The following is a 12,605-nucleotide window of genomic DNA, read 5'->3' as shown; positions in this document are numbered from 1 at the left end:
TCTATCATGTACCATATTTTTTTGTGTTTTCATTGGTTTGAGCATGAAATTATGTTGTGCCATAATGTTTTTAAAGACAATTGAGTAGAGATGAAAAAATGGACTTATTTGTTTCAGATTTTTCAAAGTATTTCCTTTGAACCAAAATATGGTTGGCCATGAAAGCATTCATTTTCTTTTTAGTATCATTGTGAGTGATCTTGTTTTGTAAATAACAGTTGTGAAATTAATGTGAACAATAACAAGGAAAAACCTCTCACTCTTTCTCTAATTTATTTTCTATTTTTCTCTTTAGAAAATAGCAGATTAGATATTTCTTTTGATTGGAATGTGGGAGAGAATACATCTTTCTGTGGTTTAATCTTTCCTTGTTTGAGAATTGAGATCAATTAAATTAGTTTGATGTCATATATATCATAAAATATGAAAATACCTTGTCATAAAATTTTATGTTTTTGTTTGTTTTATTATTCAGGAAACATGCTTGGAAACTGTGATTGAAGCCGATGACTTCGACAGGATGTGCTATACACAGAGTTCATTGAGTTCAGATATAGAAAAGTTGTGTAATGTCATTGAGTTTAGATCTTGAAAAGTTGTGTAAGATCTGTGTGTTGTATATTGTTACCTAAAATATATCATATTCTATTGCCACTACTTTTTTGTAATTTTTTACTATTTATTATAAATAAATTAGAGTTATGCATAATTGAAACACAATTGAAAATGATATACATTAATTGAAATAAATTTTGGACTAACATAATAAAAAGATCCACTAAAATAAACCAAAATTTGCATCAAGTGTGCATTAATTTATGTCAAAAATTTGCATTAATATAGAATTAGATTTATGCTCTAACATAAACTAATTTCTGATCCCAAATTTTGTCTTAACATAAAATTATATTTCTGCACTAACAAATCAATCTCTGTATCAAATTTCTGCACTATAAACTCAATGCAAAATTGAAACAAAATCCTAAATTCTGTATTAACATGAACTCAAATTCTGCATTAGAAATCTGCACTAAGATAAACTCAATGCAAAATTTAAATTAAAACCACATAACTAAATATATCACATGTCACATCCTAACACACAAATTACACATAAAACATAATACTAATTTCAGTAATTTTTTTCTTGAAAAGAGATTTATTTTTATTCTAATTATGCAATATAGCTTTGACAAATCCAGCTTTCTGATTAGGTACCAGTGACCAAAGATTTTCTCCAGTTGAGAATTTGTGGAGAACTTGAGTGCAATAGAAATATTTTCGTCATCTGTGAAGTCAATCTCACTAAGCATGTTAGCAACTTTTTTTTCTTCATGAGTGTTTATCATAGCCTAAGCAAATGCATCCAAAAGCTTTCCCTGTTGATCAAACACATATTTTAGGGTCTTAGTTAGCTCCTTCATCATGTTGGTGTCCTTCGTCGCCTTAGATGAGTGTGGATTCTTTTCTTGTTTCCTCTCAGAAGATGAAGCCACATAATTACATTGTTGGGGAAGAGATTCACTAAAATCATGATTTGAGTTAAACATAAAAAATTCTTCGACATCCATTTCTTCATCCCCATCTTTTTGTACTTTTTCTTTAGCATCATTGCCACTTACAGCATTGATGCATGAGCATCTTTCCTATATTTTCTTATTTTTTTAGACATGAATTTATTAAGTTTTATTGAGATTTTAGTGTTTGAAGCCTGTTTGGATGCTACTTTGAGGCGCGTTGTAGTTTTATTTATTTCAGGAAAAATCCGGGCTAGTTTGGCAGAGTTCATGCAAAAGAAAAAGGAAAAAAATTGAAGCTGCCAAGCTGGCGCTAAACGCCACTACTGGGTGTTTGGCACTAGGCGTCTCATACCGTGTGCAAGGCCTCTGACTGGTTGGCGCTAAACGCCCCGACCTGGCATTTAGCGCCAGATGCTTCGTAATTCGTGCAACGACCATACGCTAGTGGCGCTAAAGGCCGATCCTGGCATTTGGCGCCAGGAAGACAGTAATGCCCACGATCCCTTCTGCCTCATTGGTGCTAAACGCCGAGCCTGGCGTTTAGCACCAGCACTGCATTTTTGAACTTCAAGGAATGGGCTTCGGTAGTGTTTTAGGATTTATATTTATTTTATTTTGATATCTTTTGATTATTATTTTAGGAAGATACAATCTTCTAGGGTTATAGATATTATTTTATTTTATTAGTTTATTTTATTTCAAAATCAATTAGGTTAGATAAAAAAGGAGAAGAGATTTAGTCCTTCGGGCTCCGGCTCTTCTCTCTACCTCATTTCACAATCTACACACTTTTGGAACCCTAGTTTTTCTTTGAGCTATGAGCAACTAAACCTCCAATGTTAAGGTTAGGAGCTCTTTTTATTCTATAGATTAATACTATTATCACTCTATTTTGATCAATGTACTGATTTATATTCAAGGATTACTTTCGTTCTTCATCTTATGAATTTGAGTTTATTAGAAGATATCTCTTTTTCTACATGAATTCTTGTTGATTCTTGGAAAAGTTAACTCACTTAAATAATAGCTTGAAAGTAACTCCTCCTAAATCACTAATTGCCTGGACTTAACATGATACGTGACATATAATCATCTTATATTTGGGTAATTAGGGTTTATGTGGCTAATAAACTAGAATTGAACCTAAACCTTTAATCTTAATTAAGTGACCAAGGAATTGGCGGATAACTAGGTTAGAGGAGATTAAATCACTAAGGAATTAGGGTTTAATCAATTAAAGTTTGTAATTAATTGAATCTTGCATGATTAAAGTAGTTGGTAAGAACCATTAATCCGGAAAAATAAATATCTCTGAAACCTTAATTGTTTTCTCACATATTTTTCACACAAATTTATTAATTACGTTCTTAATTCCTAAATTGCTACGCTTTTGAACCCAAAACACTATTTTCTACTTGTCTGACTAAGTGAATCACTCAATTATTGTTTCTTGGTCCATCAATCCTCATAGGATCTACCCCCACTCACCTGAGATATTACTTGGTACGACCCGGTGCACTTGTCGGTTCAGTTGTGGTATTCAAAATCCGCACCAACCATCCACTCCACTTGCTCTTTCTTTACAAAATATTTTCTCCAAATGCAAATAAAGGGGAAAGGGCTTCCCTGGAGTATACAACCTTTGTACTTGTTTCTAGGAAAATGAATTCCAATAATGTTATAGAAGAACGGAAATAGTTGTTGAACTGAATGTAAATAATTCAGTAAATTCAAACTAGTAAACTAACATTTAAATATTCAGCTAGGATCTCTTTGTTGTCCACAACTACACATTGCTTCACATCATCCCATCAAAAACTACCATAGGCTGCCATGTCAACTGCAAATTGATACTTCTCTTTTAGCCTTTTAACCTTATTCTTGCAATGACTTAGTTGAAAGCTACCACCTAGAAATTTCTCATTCATTTTTGTAGCAAGATTCTCAAAAGATCCAGGTCTAAACTGACCCGCATAAGCTCTTCTTCCTTCAATGACAAGCTCCTCCATAAAACCGACAAATGCCTCCATCTCTTCGTCAGTCTAGACATGTCTATCCATTTGTCTCTATAATCTAGGTTAACTCAATCAAAATTCAAATAAACATTGCATATACATGATGTCATGGTTGTAATAACTTATAAAATAGAATACATTTAATAAAGTGCTACATGTAGTTCACATAATTAAAGTTTTATAATTAGGTCTTAAAACAAATATCCAACCAAACAAATTGAAAGATTCTAATAAAACACACATACAACAAATAAATTAACTAATTGATTCGGCAATTTATTCACTCGTTGTACATTTCGTTTGCTAAATTGTCTCGCCAAGCAGTCCATTCATTGCTGCCCTCTACACTTTCAATCATGTCATTATCGCCATCTTCGTTACCACCATGCTCCCCTCCAATAAGCACTTGGTTAATAGATTCTTAACTAAGTTCTTTCCACTTCATAAGCTGACTAAGCTGAGGACTGATGTTTAGACTTTCAGGCAGAGGCAGGGTGAATCTCTCTATGAAGCCTGGGAGAGGTACAAGATGATGCTCAGGAAGTGTTCTCCTAGTATGTTCTCAGACTGGATTTAGTTACAAATTTTCTATGATGGAGTTACTGAGGCCGCCAAAATGTCTCTGGAGAATTCTGCAGGTGGGTCTCTTCACTTGAAAAAGACTCCTGAGAAAGCTCTTGATTTGATTGAGATAGTTGCTAACAACCAATACCTATATTTTTTTGAGAGGACCTCTGTGAAAAAAGAAGTCATGGAATTGGATGCTTTGGATGCAATTCTTGCTCAGAACAAGGCTATGTCTCAATAGATTAATGCTATTACTCAACACTTGAGTGGAATGCAAGTCTCAGCCGTCAATACTCAAGATACATCCTTTGACACAAGTGGTGGCTTCCCTCAAGGTGAGAGTTATGATTATGGACAATTTCCCCTGAACAAATTAATTACATGGGCAATTCCTCTAGACTCTCAAAAATGATTCTTTCTCTAAGACTTACAATCTGGGGTGGAAGAATCACCCTAATTTTGGTTGGAGAAATCAACCACAGAGGTAACAAAATTTTGGCAACAATTCTTAGGGCAATTTCAATAAGAACAACTTCAACAACCATTAGTTTCAACCCTCTCAACCTCAACAACCTCCCTCTCATTCTCAGAAGTCATCTGACTTGAAATCTATTATTGTAGAACTCTTCAAGAGCACTCACAGTTTTATGTAGGAGACCAGAGCTTCACTTAGAAACTTGGAGATTCAAGTAGGTCAGTAGAGCAAGCAAGCACCCGAGAGGCCTCCTAATACTCTTCTTAGTGACACAGTGCCTAATCCAAGGGAAGAGTGCAAGGCCATACATCTGAGAAGTGGTAAAGTAGCAGGTTCAGAAGCAAAGGTTAGTGAGGAGCCAGTTGACAAAGAAGCTCCGGAGGAGGTACAGAGTAAAGAGGAGCACGCCCCCTCTAGACACCCGGACAACCCTTTTCTGGTTAATCTTGAGACACATCCGGCGTTGCTTAAAGCACCTGAGTACAAGTCCAAGATGCCATATCCTCAGAGGCTTCAGAAGGTCTTTAAAGACAAGCAGTTTTCTAGATTCTTAGAGGTTTTCAGGAAGCTTTAGATCAACATTTCTTTTGCAGAGGCCCTTGAGAAAATCCCTCTTTGTGCCAAGTTCATGAAGGAGTTGTTGACTAACAAGAGGAATTGGAAAGAGAGTGAAATAGTGGTGCTAACAAAGGAATGTAATGCAATTATTTAATAGGATCTCCCTGAGAAAATGCAAGATCCAGAAAGCTTTTTGATTCCTTGCACCATTGGAGACATCACTATTTAGAGAGCCTTATGTGATCTTGGAGCTAGCATCAATCTCATTCCACTTTCTTTGATGAGAAAGCTCCAAATTGATGAGGTAAAATCCACTCATATTTCTCTTCAACTTGCTGACCGTTCAATTTAATTTCCTCTTGGAGTTGTTGAAAATTTACAAAGTAGGACCATTTATTTTTCCTACTGATTTTGTCATATTGGATATGGAAGAGGACAAAAATGCCTCTATTATTCTGGGAAGACCCTTTTTAGCCACAGAGAGATCCCTTATTGATGTTCAAAAGGGTGAATTAACTTTGAGGGTCAATGGAGAGGAAGTTGTCCTTAATGTGCTTGAGGCTTTGTAACACCCTAGTGATTCTAAGGGCTGTATGAGAATTGATCATCTTGAGCCACTAATTCAAGAGGTATTTGAAGTCGAAGAGCTTGATGATGTTTTGGAACCCCCTTAGAGGATGATTTAATTGAGATTGATGACTCACCATCTCAAAAGGGGGAACCACACGCTATTCATACAGAAGAAGGGCTTTCGAAGCTTGAGTTGAAACCCTTGCCTCCCTCTTTGAAGTATACCTTCCTAGGCAAGCATGATTCTTATCCAGTAATTATTAGCTCCTCTCTAAGGCATAAAGAGGAAGAGGTGTTACTTGAAGTAATCAAGAGGCATAAAACGGCTCTTGGATGGACCATTCGTGACTTGAAGGGGATTAGTCCGGCTAAGTGTATGTACAAGATCTTGCTTGAAGATGATGCTAAACCGGTTGTGCAACCACAGAGGTAACTAAATCCAATCATGAAAGAGGTAGTCCAACAAGAGGTAATTAAGCTTTGGAAAGCCGAAATTATTTACCCAATTTCTGATAGTCCATGGTGAGTCCTGTGTAAGTGGTTCCCAAGAAAGGAGGGATGACAGTGATCAAGAATGAGAAGAATGAGCTTATTCCCACAAGGACCATAACAGGGTGGCGTATGTGTATTGACTACAGAAGGCTCAATAATGCAACAAGAAAGCGTCACTTTTCCTTACCTTTCATTGATCAGATGCTTGAGAGGTTAGCCGATCATGCTTTTTACTATTTTCTAGATGGAAATTTTGGATATAATCAGATTGCAGTGGACTTTCAAGATCAAGAGAAGATGGCATTCATGTGCCCCTTTGGAGTATTTGCTTACCAGAGGATGTTGTTTAGACTATGTAATGCCTCAGCAACTTTTCAGAGGTGCATGCTTTTCATATTTTATGACATGGTAATTCTTTTGATTCTTGCCACTTAAGCATGTTTCCTTGGTCTTGAAACGGTGCCAAGAAACAAACCTTATTTTAAATTGAAAAAAAATGTCATTTTATGGTCACTGAAGGCATTATTCTTGGGCACCGGATTTTAAGTAAAGGAATTGAGGTTGATAAAGCTAAGGTGGAGGTAATTGAAAAGTTACCACCACCCACTAATGCAAAGGCAATTCAGTGTTTCTTGGGACATGCAGGATTTTATAGGAGATTTATAAAGAATTTTTCTAAGATTGATAAACCTTTGAGCAACCTCTTGGTTGTAGACATTCCTTTTAATTTTGATAATGATTGTTTGCATGCCTTTGAAATTCTGAAAGCAAGGCTTGTCTCGGCTCCCATTATAGCCCCTCCTAACTGGGATTTATTGTTTGAATTGATATATGATGCCAGTGATTATGCTATAGGGGCTGTCTTGAGACAGAGACAAGACAAGCTCATGCATGTCATTTACTATGCTAGCCATGTGCTAAATGACATGCAAAAGAATTACACAACTACAAAAAGAGAATTATTGGCTGTAGTTTATGCATTTGATAAGTTTAGGTCCTATTTAATTGGTTCCAAGGTTATTGTTTATACTAACTATGCTGCTCTTAAGTGCCTTCTGATCGAGTAGGATTCTAAACCAAGATTGATCAGGTGGGTGCTCCTTCTTCAGGAGTTTTATATTGAGATTAGAGACAGGAAAGGGTCAGAGAATCAAGTAGCTGACCATCTTTCCAGGATTGAGCCTGAGGAGAGAACGCAATAACCCGTTCTTGTGACTGAGACATTTTTGGATGAGTAACTCTTTATGATTCAAAGGGCAACGTGGTTTGCAGACATTGCAAACTACAAGGCTAAGAGGTTCATCCCCAAGGAGTACACTAAACAGTAGGTTAAAAAGCTTTTAAATGATACCAAGTACTTCTTGTAGGAGGGACCTTATCTTTTTAAGAGATGCTCGGATGGTATAATTCGGAGTTGTGTCTCAGATGAAGAAACACAGTAGATTCTCTGGCATTGTCATAGTTCCAAGTACGGAGGCTACTTTGGTAGTGAAAGGATGGCTACTAAAGTCCTTCAAAGAAATTTTTATTAGCCGACTCTCTTTAGAGATGCTCGGGATTTTGTAAGGAACTGTGACAAATGCCAGAGAGTGGGGAATCTCCCCCACAACCATGAGATGCCACAGCAAGAAATTTTGGAGATTGAGTTGTTTGATGTGTGGAGTATTGACTTCATGGGGCCTTTTCTACCCTAATACTCAAACACTTAGATTTTGGTGACGGTTGATTATGTATCCAAGTGGGTGGAAACAGTGACTTTACCCACCATTGGTGCCAAAGTGGTGCTGATCTTTCTTCAGAGATATATTTTCAGCCGGTTTGGTGTCCCAAGGACACTAATTAGTGATTGAGGAATCCACTTTTGCAACAAATAGTTGGACTCACTTTTACAAAGATATAGAGTCCATCATAAGGTGGCAATCTCTTATCACCCACAGATAAGTTGACAGGTTAAGGTCTCCAACAGAGAACTCAAGAGGATTCTGGAGACGACAGTTAGTTCTTCAAGGAAGGACTGGGCTAGAAAGCTTGAAGATGCTCTCTGGGCATACCAGACGGCATTCAAGACTCCTATTGGCATGTCCCCATATCAGTTGGTCTATGGTAAAGCCTGTCACTTGCCAGTTGAGTTGCAGTACAGAGTATATTAGGCAACAAAGTTCCTGAACTTTGATGCCAAGGCTGCAGGAGAAAAGAGGCTCCTTCAACTGAATGAGCTTGATAAATTTAGAAATTTTGCTTGTGAGAATGCCAAGCTCTATAAAGAGAAGATCAAGTTGTGGCATGACAAGAAAATAGTCATAAGAACATTTGAGCTAGGCGAGAAAGTCTTACTATTCAACTCAAGGCTTAAGCTCTTACCCAGGAAGCTGAAGTCCTGGTAGTCATGACCGTTTGTGGTGACTAGAGTGTCTCAGTTTGGTCATGTAGAACTTCAGGAAAAAAACTCAGATAGAAGGTTAGTTGTCAATGGCCAGAGGCTGAAGCACTCTCTTGGAGGCGAGGTGGATCGCCAGAGGTCCGCTCATCTGCTGACTTAGCAGAAGCTGCACGTCAAAGAAGCGCTTGTTGGGAGGCAACCCAGCTATCCTAATCCTTAGTTTTGCAGTTATTTTGATGTTGGTTTTGTGGTTATCTTGATTATAGTTTTATAGTTCTTTTTATTTTAGTTTAATTATCTTATTCTAATTTTCTAAGGTTTTCCACCTCTTTATATGTGTTTTAGTCATACAAAGTGTTGAAAACAGAATCAGAAGGAATCAGAAGGGAAAATAGAACACCCTGGAGAGGAATTGATTCGGGTGCTCTGGCGCTAAACGTTAGGCTGGGCATTTACCGCCGAGAAGCACGAATTTCAAGGAGAGCTTTCTGTTTTGGTGGCGCCAAACACCTCGACTTGGTGTTTGGTGCCGAATGGCTCATGAATCGAGGAAGACCATTCAGGATGTGGCGTTAAACACCAGGCTAGGTGTTTAGCATGAGTCTCAAGGGTTTGCCAATGTCTTCGCGGTGCTAAACCCTAGAAGCAGTGTTTAGCATCAAGGGTGATGCATAATTCGAGTTTGCCACTGTCTTTATGGCGCTAAATGCCAGGAGCGGCGTTTAGCGCCAAAGGTGCTGCAACGAAAAAGTGCTTTCTACCTCCCTTGGCACTAAACACGGACCTGGGCGTTTAGCGCCAGGCCATTTAGGATAATTTTTATTTATTTCGGTTTCAAAAAAAATAAAAAAAAGAGAGGGAAAAACGCTGCGGTACTAAACGCCACGGCTAGCATTTAGTGCCAGCAGCGCCTGACAGGGCACCTCGAAAGGTTTGAATTTTGAATTAAAAGAGAACGTGGGTCCCATCCACGCCCTTACCCTCCCCAATCAGTTTTCCTTTCTGATGCCAAGGCATCTTAGGCTAGTTTCACTAGCATTTTTCTGTTAGTTTTAGTTGTTTTATGCATTTTCTTGAGCTTAAAGTAACCAAGAATGGTTAAATGAATAACAAAGCAATGAACCATCCAAACAGTATGATTTTGATGCAAATTCCATGAGTTTTTAGTTATATTACTTGAATGCTATGAATGGAAGATTTCTCATGAAATTTTGCAAGACTTTGATGCAATTGTTTGGATAATTTCAGGGAAGAAGAGGCTAGGCAAGGAAGCAACAAAATCAATAAAGGAAGCTTGAATATCACATGTGGAGTTTAAGTTCCAGTTTAAGCTTAAACTGGAACTTAAACTACCAAGCCATATAATGCTGGAAATGGCGTTTAAGTTCCAGTTTAAGCCTAAACTGGAGCTTAAACGCCAGAATCATGAAGGCTAAGAAATGCTGGAACTGGCGTTTAACCTCCAGTTTAACCTTAAACTGGAAGTTAAACGCCAGAATGAGAATCTCACCAGGAAGCATTTCCACGTTTAACCTCCAGTTTAACCTTAAACTGGAGGTTAAACGCCAGAAGTAAGAAAGGCACCAGGAGCATTTCCACGTTTAAGCTCCAGTTTAACCTTAAACTGGAGCTTAAACGTGTTCGACTATTTCTCTCCTCCAGGGTTGCTTTCTCATTTCCACGTTTAAGCTTCAGTTTAACCTTAAACTGAAGCTTAAACGTGTTCGACCAAATTACTCCTCCAGGGTTGCTTTCTTCATTTCCACGTTTAAGCTTCAGTTTAACCTCAAACTGAAGCTTAAACGTGTTCGACATTTCACACTCCTGGGTTGCTTTCTTCCATTTCCACGTTTAAGTTTCAGTTTAACCTTAAACTGAAACTTAAACTTCAACTTAAACGCCATTTTTTTGAAAGGGGTTTCTGGGCCAAATATATTGAAGTTTAAGTTAGCATTTGAGCACAAACATTAACTTAAACGTATTATGGTATGAAACCCAATTGAATATCATGGTTTATGGGATTGGGCCTGAAGGATTGATGAGTCTGGAGCTTCAATTTGTTGAGTCTTGTGTCATTACTTGTTTATCACTAATTTTGCTCAATGAATGTTACAGAATTGGATCACAGCCTCATCAGGATTATGGACCATAAACCCAAAGCAAAAGGAAATCAGGGAAAGGCCTCAAAGCCCAAGAAACACAACAGAAGCTCAATTTAGAAAGTGTATAAATAGGATAGAATTTAAGTTAGTTGGGACTTTTGGGGGAGGAGGATTTTACACACGGAGAACTTTGGATCATTTTCTTTTAGTTTTGTAATTGAATTCAGAGCTATGACTCACTAAACCCCTTTCATTGGGTTAGGGAGCTCTATTGTAATTCAATGAATCAATAATAGTTTTATCTTCTTCTTCAATCTTTTCTCTTGAATTTTGTTAGAAAGCTTCTCGATCTAATTCCATTGGGTAGTTGTCTTGGGAAAGAAACTACCCATAATTGGAATCCTTCGGAACCTTGGGAAAGGAATGGAGGATTCATGCTAGAGAAGCTTTCTCACAGTGAATTGGATTGGGGTTTGGATGGATATTGTGACATGTAATCCTACCAAATTGTGGTTCATGAAACTGTGTGGTATAATCAGTGATCGAGCATCATCTCTTCTTATGAACATTTAAACCAAGGGATTGGGAATTTGTTTGTTTTTAGAGAGAATTGGTGAGCCAAGGGATTGGGATCCAATCATATAAGATTGCCAAGCAAAATTCAATGAATGCATTGATTGAGGAAGGGATAAAAGTTGTTTTGATTCGGAGATCTCAATATCTCCTAACACCCAATGAACTTCCCATTTCTGATTTACCACTTTCTCTTTACATTCTGCAATTAAATTCATGCAATCACCCCCATCCCTTTTAATTTCAGCAATTTAGCTTCTCGCTCTTTAATTCATGCAATTTTACATTCCGCAATTCTCATCTAAATCTTGATTCCGCTCAACTAGAACATACTTCTAATCCGAATTGCTCACTCAACCAATCCTTGTGGGATTCGACCTCACTCTATTGTGAGTTTTTACTTGACGATAACCGGTGCACTTGCCGGAAGGAATTTTGCCGATCGTGCAATTTCCTAAATCGTAGCATATCAAGTTTATGCACATCAAGTTTATGGCGCCGTTGCCGGGGATTGGTTTTCGATTGACAATTCTCAAATTGGAAGTTAACTAGATTGAGCATTTTTTTTGCTTTGTTAGTTCAATTCAAGTTACTTGTTGAATTTTAATTTCTGCACTCTGTTACATGCTTTCTTTCTTTATGCCTTTAAATTCAAGCAACTAACTCACTGACTCACTAACTATTTGAATTAATTCCTCAACTGCTCTAACCATACTCTTCCATTAACCAAGAGTATTTCACTTGTTTGGTGCCTGTGCTGTGTTCTTGTATGACAGGTAGGAGAGGAGAGACATCAACTCCTCCATATACCGAACCAGAGAGGACCCTTCATAGACTTAGAAGGGAAGCAAGAGGGAAGAGAGTACTGAGAGAAGAGGAATCTGAAGGAGAATCTGAGGACAATTTTGAGGAAGCTTTAGATCTCAACATGGATAGAGAAGTTCACAACCATGAGAGGGCTGATGGAAACAATGCCATTCCTGAGAGGAGGGTTCTTGGTTCATACATAAACCCAACCTCTGGGAATTGTGGTAGCAGCATTCAGAAACCACCCATTCAGGCCAACAATTTTGAACTCAAACCACAGCTAATATCACTTGTGGAGGATCATTGTTCATTTGGTGGGAGTGCTAATGAAGATCCAAACCAACATCTCACAAAATTCCTGAGAATTTGCGACACTGTGAAGTCCAATGGAGTCCAGGAAGATACCTATAAACTGCTCTTGTTCCCATTTTCACTTAGGGACAAGGCAGCTAAGTGGCTGGAATCATTCCCAAGGGGAGCCTAACAACCTGGGATGAGGTGGAAAGCAAGTTTCTGGCACGTTTCTACCCCCCACAAAAGGTCAAT

Source organism: Arachis hypogaea, chromosome 15 (assembly GCF_003086295.3).
Source record: "Arachis hypogaea cultivar Tifrunner chromosome 15, arahy.Tifrunner.gnm2.J5K5, whole genome shotgun sequence".
NCBI lineage: Eukaryota > Viridiplantae > Streptophyta > Magnoliopsida > Fabales > Fabaceae > Arachis > Arachis hypogaea.
Note: the sequence above shows the minus strand (reverse complement) of the source record.